The sequence below is a fragment of the Nannobrachium achirus genome, assembly GCF_963921795.1.
Source record: "Nannobrachium achirus genome assembly, chromosome: 16".
Taxonomy (NCBI): Eukaryota; Metazoa; Chordata; class Actinopteri; order Myctophiformes; family Myctophidae; genus Nannobrachium; species Nannobrachium achirus.
Genome location: NC_137823.1, coordinates 2178487 through 2186235, shown reverse-complemented (window position 1 = coordinate 2186235; position 7749 = coordinate 2178487). Strand labels below are relative to the sequence as shown.

Here is a 7749-nt window from a genome sequence, read left to right as displayed (position 1 = left end):
GTCATTGACAGGGCACTTGAGGAGCGGTGAGCAGAGAGTGCTGGGGAATGAAGCGGTCTGCTATACATTGGTTTTGTCAGCTGGGATGACAATGGGACAATTTATTTTGTTCCCCCCAAATGGCTTTCAAATTGTTTTTAGATGTGCAGCGCTTTGAGAAGGCGATCAGCGATATGTCATCGGGTGCCGTTTTCTAAAAGCCGCAATCATTGCACGATGAGATTAATGTCAGGGAAGCTTGTTTTTGATTAGACGGTGTGTGTGTGTGTGTGTGTGTGTGTGCGTGTGCATGTGTGTGTGTGTGTGTGTGTGTGTGTGTGTGCGCTGTGCGCGTGCGCGTGCGTGCGTGCGTGCGACAGTTAATAAGTCCTTTTAAGATGCTTGTTAACCTAGCATTGTTAATGCAATTATAATGCATTGATGATTAGACCCTATTAAGCATCAATTATCAGTAAGATGATTACATTGATTGTTACATTTTAAGACTGTATTGAACATGAAATAATGAACCCAATAATAGTTAAGGAACATATAAGTCCTTACAAGATGCTTATTAACCTTATTGTTTGTTAATGGCACAGAAATCATTGTAAACGTGTTTATTGTTAGATTATTAGACATTCAGAGCTTACAGTATAAGAAACGTAACAGTTTGATTTTCTAAAAGGTGTTTAAAATACAAACACATTTAGCCAGTGTCTCTAACTTTCGTCATTTTTTCAACCTTAAATGGATATTTCACTTTCAAAAAAACCTTTAGTCATTTTTATCATCTACTCAGGCTTTTGTGAACACCCTGAACAGTTTTTAAGTTGTTGGTTCAATATTTCGATATTTGGTATTGATTTTATCAGACACGCGCCCTTCCTATACAAACCCATTGTAACTTCAAACTCATCATCGAAAACACCTTTTTTTCCTTTTTTCTGGGGACTCATACTTCCCTCTGGATACGTCAGCTGGCTGTGTTTTTTCAATTACTTTTTTCATTTATTAAAAAAATGATTTTTTTTTTAATTGCGACCGTAGGTCGCATTTACTACCAAAACCTCCACGGGCTGTCTGTCTGTCTGTCTGTCTGTCAGTGAGTGAGTGAGTCCGTCACACTTTTGCCCTGCTCATATCCTCCACAACCGTTGCCCCCATCCATGCCAAATTTTGCACACACACTCCTTGACTGCCAAACTACAACCTCCAAGGACCCCCGGAGCCCCAGGGACCCCCAGGTCCCTGGGGGACCCCCAGATGAAAAAAATTACCAAATGTGCTCACACGTCACACGGCACACTTTTTCCCTGCTTATATTTCCGCACCCGTTGACCCGATCCATGCCACATTTTACACACACACTCCTTGCCTGCCAAACTACAACCTCCAAGGACCCCCGGAGCCCCAGGGACCCCAGGTCCCTGGGGGACCCCCAGATGTAAAAAAATGACCAAATGTGCAAAAATGCCCAAATGACCACCCCAACGGGGCTGCTCGCGGGGAATTCCCGGGGACCACCGACTCCTGGTGCTCCAGAACGGATGCAAAAGTGGTGGCGCCCCCAGTGAGTGAGTGAGTGAGTCCGTCACACTTTTGCCCTGCTCATATCTCCACAACCGTTGCCCCCATCCATGCCAAATTTTGCACACACACTCCTTGACTGCCAAACTACAACCTCCAAGGACCCCCGGAGCCCCAGGGACCCCCAGGTCCCTGGGGGACCCCCAGATGAAAAAAATTACCAAATGTGCTCACACGTCACACGTCACACTTTTTCCCTGCTTATATTTCCGCACCCGTTGACCCGATCCATGCCACATTTTACACACACACTCCTTGCCTGCCAAACTACAACCTCCAAGGACCCCTGGAGCCCCAGGGACCCCCAGGTCCCTGGGGGACCCCCAGATGTAAAAAATGACCAAATGTGCAAAAATGCCCAAATGACCACCCCAACGGGGCTGCTCGCGGGGAATTCCCGGGGACCACCGACTCCTGGTGCTCCAGAACGGATGCAAAAGTGGTGGCGCCCCCAGTGGAGGACCCCCTGCCACTGCAGCGCACATAAAATGCCGTAACTCGGGCTAGGAGCGTCCGGGAGAGCCGGGCCCGGTACCTATTCGTCCGCCAAGGCAACGCGGAGACCCCACCCCTCATTTCTCACATGGCCCTATTCTAGCGCCACCTTCAGGCCGATTTTTACAACACATTTTTGGACACTGCTCCTACAGTTTTTGCCCTAAAATCACGAATATCACTACACAGCATGTCTACACTCATGTCATCAACATGGATGAGGAAGATTTGGGAAAAACATATTTTTGCCCTATTTGTGGAGATAAGCCACCTACGGTCGCTTATCTCCCGATTAGGGAGTCTTACTGGTACAATAAAAGTTATTAGAATTATAAAAAATAAACAATCTGGCTGAAAGAAAACATTTTTGATGACACGTGTGTGTTTTTGTGTGGGTAGGAGGGTGGGTGTGTGCGCGTGTGTGTGTGTGTGTTTGTGTGGGTGGTATGGTGGGTGTGTGTGTGCGTGCATGCTCCTCGTCTCTGCCCACCCCCTCACCTGTCAGGGTGAATTAGGAAGACTGGCATCTCATCAATAACTATTCCTCCTTCTGCCCAGAGGCTCAACACATGCCATGGGCTCATTCACAGTGCACTGTGCAAGAAAGAGACAGTGTGTGTGTGTGTGTGTGTGTGTGTAGCCTGTATTACATCACCAATTACCAATTGAAGACGTTATGCAAGCACGACCACCGCTCACTTCACATTGGGTGTGATTTTTTTTCCCCTCGTTATTATTACTAGAAGCTGCCAACTCGGAACAATGTAAATAGGGAATGAATGCCCCGCCCTTTAGGACCCGTTTTGACCATCTGTCTGCCTGTGTCCATTTATGCCCATATATGGAGATATCTGTATCTGTCTGTCTGTCTGTCGGTGTCCATTTTATGTCCATATATGGAGATCACTGCAGTTATAGTTCTGGGTCCATTTTATGCCCAGATATGGAGATATCTGTCTATCTAAAAACGAACGGTTTTGGACATACAAGGTTTTCACCCGACAACGACGATATGTTGACAGGGAAGTGAATTTGGACGGTAATCTCCATGTGTGTGTATACTGTGTTTAATATACTGTAAATGTGTATACTGTGTCTAAATACGTACATAGTATCTTTGTCTGGACCACAAGTCAGTGAATGTCACAATAAACGTGAATGTCACTGACTGACTGACCATTCCACTATTGGTTGGTCGGTTGGCCAATTGAGCCAATTGCAGAGAAATTGTGCCTCCAAGCTATGGGATTCTGGTTGGCCTAACGTGGAACTAGGCGTTAACCTCATTTACTCAGCTCACATGCCTCCTGTTGTAGGTAATTCCCCCGGCTGGAAGCATTTTTTTTTTAACAATCACAACACGGTTTCACTGCCAGAGGATATTGTATGTCTTGAGTCTGAATTGAGTACATGGGACCACAATGGAAACACGCCTGCAGTGCTTTTTGTGTTATCCTTTTAGCATAACGTGTTATATTGTACTTGCTGTACGGTTTTCAACGCCAGGGCTCCACTGCAGCCATCGGGCGTTGTGCTGGCGTCAGACGGCGTAAAAAATTAACCAGGGCGAATTTTGAGGTTGGACGCCGTTACCGAACGCAGCACAACGTCGGCAATGGCGCACCCTTCATTGATTAACCCATTTAGGCCTAGAATTATTGAATGCTTTAACCGATATACAAGCTCACAGCGCGGCAGTGCCGCGCTGCGAGCTTGTAGAACTGCTATTTTTCACTGGTTAAAGCATTCAATAATAATAATGAAAAAGTCGTGAAAATGTGTGCCAATCTTTGAATATAATGTATTTTTAAAGCGAACGTTTGTAACTCAAATTTTGCTTCTGGGGGGTCCCTGGAACTAAATATTTTGAGATGGGGGTCCGTGGCCAAATACATATCATTTTGGGGGTCCTTCACATGAAAAGGTTTGAGAACCACTGACATAGTAGTCTCTCAAGAACAGACTAACTGAGCTCCAGTTAAGTGAAAAGGACCCTTTCTTTGACGATGGCTGGCCAGATTGCTGACATAGAAACATAGGTTTTTCAAAAAAACCTTTGAAGGATTCAAAAGACACTTATAGAATCGGGTAAAAATTCTAATTTTCACGATTTTTCAAAATAGTTAAAGCATAAAATAATGATACACTATAATGTGTACTAAATGGGTTAAACAGGGAACATACCCTACGTTGACGATGACTCGACACCCAATGGCTGCACTGGTGCCCCCCTGGTGTAATAGTATTCAATTAACAACCATCAATGCACTTGCCTGGCTCCAGCCCATAGACCCGCCCACTCTCTGACTGGAGTCTGAAATCAGGCTATCAATGCACAGCATCAATGCAACAACCAAGGGCGCTACTTCCTGAAGTTCCTGTACTTCTGCTTAGGCACTTTCAGCAGCTGTTATCACCATAGACACATAAACAAAACCTCATAGGCCGCCGCGGTTCATTGGAGCGAAACGGCATCGCATGATTTCTTATCATTCTCAAGTCTCTACAGTCTGGATATTTCATTTCCCCCTAAAAGTAAAGTGGAATAATAATCTATGAGTAAATATATTAATGTAATATTTTTAATCCAAAGTCAAATAGAATTTTTTCTAACTTTTTAATTATCAGAATCCTCTATTATTTCCCTGAACACCCCCAACCCAGACCGATGTCTTCTCATAATCGCAAGCAATTCCAAAACAATTATTGTCATTGGTTTGGATAATAATTGCATGGATGGATTCTGTAGCATATTGCCTCCGGACAAAGACTGTGTGTGTGTGTGTGTGTGTGTGTGTGTGTGTGTGTGTGTGCGTGTGTGCGTGTGTGCGTGCGTATGAAGCTTTTTTAATGCCTTCTGAACGTTGCTACGCATCTTGTGCAGCATGGTTTTTGTTTAGATATGCATGCGTGTGTGCATGCGTTAGTTCTGCTCCAGTGGCACTCCGGCGCACACGATTGCCCTGCATTGGTACGCGTGGACACGTCATGTAAATGTCCACTATGGTTCCACTATGGTACGCGTGACCCGTCATGTAAAAAAAAAAAAAGGATGGCACTGACTGGAAAAAAAAAGCCCTTCTATTTTTGCAAAAGCAATGCGCGGCCGCTGCTTCTATAAGCGAACGATTCAGCTGTGCGTAGAGCGGCAGTTCATAGGGGTGGAAGAAGAAGAAGAAAAAAAAGGAATGAGTTTATGTGCATCTCCCCCCATCTCTCTTTCTCTCTTTCTTTCTTTCTTTCTTTCTTTCTTTCTTTCTTTCTTTCTCTCTCTCTCCCTCTCTTTCTCTCTCTCTCTCTCTCTCTCTCTCTCTTCTCTCTCTCTCTCTCTCTCTCTCTCTCTCTCTCTCTCAACGCAATCTTGTAACGGCCTAGTATTATTCCTGTACTTCAAGCTTGATGGTTTGATGGAGGGACAATTAAAACATTTAGGCCTATATACACTGTATTCAGACACTTCACAGTCACAGATATACAGTAGGCCTACTTAAAATTAGAAAAATCCCTTGAGAATTGACCGAGAAATAAGGCTTTGTGCGTCCACCGAGGCGGCGCCAACACCCAGGCAGCATCGGAGCTTCATCCAGTGGTCCCCCGGCCCCGCGGACCACCGCCTGTCACCCCGCCGTTCAGTGGGCACCTGGGCCAGCCTGCCAGGCCCACCGGAGCCCCGGGGAGCCACGGACAGCAACGACGCGCCATTCCCCGCATTAATGATTGAATAATATCCTACAGAACAGATGAAATCACGTAGCTGTAATGTAGGCTATATTGCTGGCTTAATTTGTTAATTATTAGGAGCAATAAATATAGTCTATACGCCTACTTGATTTAACAATAGGCTCAAAAAAGTTGCCAAATTACAATGGGTCACTGTGACATGGCTTATTTAATCTAATCTAATCAAAGCTTTATAGTATGCCTTGGGGTAGCTCACCAGATCTGCAAACTCGCAAGCATGCATGTTGTGTAGTCTGTAGACACACCTCGTTGTGAGCTTGTAGATCGGCAATTTTTCGCAGTTTGGCTGGGGTCTGTCTTGTTATCAAATGATAGCCTATCGTCGGCCCAAAACTGATGGACATGGAATATATAGCTACTGACAAGTCGCACAGTTGTGCACGACGCTGTCTGTCTGTCTGTCTGTCTGTCTGTCTGTCTGTCTGTCTGTCTGTCTGTCTTTATTTAGATCAGATTGGTCAATGAAATGCACCTATTGTCGCGCTGTTGCATTAGTCCTATTCCTATATCATTATCATCATCACATAAACAATCCATATGTGTGCGCCTGGCGGCCCATGGGCCTATAAGATAGCCTAATAGGCTCCAATCGCTCCATATACAAGTGCTTAAAAAGGCTTAAATAGGCCTACTTCTAAAATGGACAATTTCTTATATCCCTTTACTCCAGTCCCCTTAATTTATCTGATGAAGGATATTTTGCTGTGGTTTCGTTATTCGTAGGCTATTTATGATCGCAAGCCAAGAAGACAATTAAGGTGGCGTTTCCAAAACGTTTCTGGACCCACACGCACACACTGACACACACACGCACGCACACACACGCACATGCACACATTTGCGCTAAGTTATGTAGGCCTATTGCTGCAACCAAATCGCCCCTCTGGAAAAACGAATATACACGTAGGCCTAAATGAACTCTGAGTGGATCGATCGCTCTCTCCCTCTCTCTCTTTCTGTCATTTGTTTCTTTTCCTAAATAAATAAGCAGCAGCAGTTAACGGCTGCATGGCGCTGTCAACTAAATGATACGCTTTTGGCTGTATCCATATGAACCTCTCCCTCTGTCGATGAGTAGTTACTGGTAGTCTGGTAACTGTCGTTTCCATTCTGTGTAGAGCAATGGTTGTGCCAAAGTGCACCAAAAAATGAGAGAAAAAGAAAAAAGAATCATGATCATCATAATAACTCATATTTTCGCCGCCTAAAAATAATCACGGCATGCATGCATGCATGCAAGCAAGCATGCGTGATGCCAGATTAATGGTTGTGATGCCTGCTCTGTTTAATTCATTTGATATGTGGGTGGTGCATTGAAAAAGCGCGCAGTCGGGCACAAAATGGGTTGCAGCGGCGGCCTCTCTCTCTCTCTCTCTCTCTCTCTCTCTCTCTCTCTCTCTCTCTCTCTCTCTCTCTCTCTCTCTCTCTGAAACGCAGCTTACTTCTCGTTCATGCGTAATTTGGGGCTCTTGGACAGCTCTCCAAAAACCCATCAACATTCAGAAGGCCTTTTCTCAAATTCTCAATGAATGTCTGTTTTACTAATTTCTAATTCTCTCCCACCGTCCCCGTCCCCTGTGACCCAACACACACGCACATCTACCACATAACGGTATTCGAAACTAAGTTATGATGCCAGACAGAAAACATCCAACAGCAGCTTTCATCCCAGAGGGACACTTTACTTATATGCTTTTTATACATTGTATTATCTTATATCGTTTTGTCTACGCACTAAATTAGAAACCAAATTAAACAAAGTCCAGGCTTAAGATGTGATCTTTCACAGCTGAACTGGCATATTTCTTTCAAAGTATAGACATGAGATTTACTCCACGGTAAAACAAAAAAACAATAGAATTATGAATGATTATTAACATAAAAATGTAGGTATAACAACGGTATAGGCCTACTGATGCACAATGTTGGTCCCAATTCAAGTTT

The 7749-nt window shown here is 44.5% G+C and overlaps 1 protein-coding gene across 1 annotated transcript in view; it reads right to left on the bottom strand.

The window, feature by feature from the left end:
• adgb (androglobin) overlaps nt 1-7749 on the bottom strand; it is a gene marked incomplete at both ends in the record, with an annotated part of 172218 nt that overhangs the window by 60597 nt on the left and 103872 nt on the right. The window lies entirely within an intron of this gene.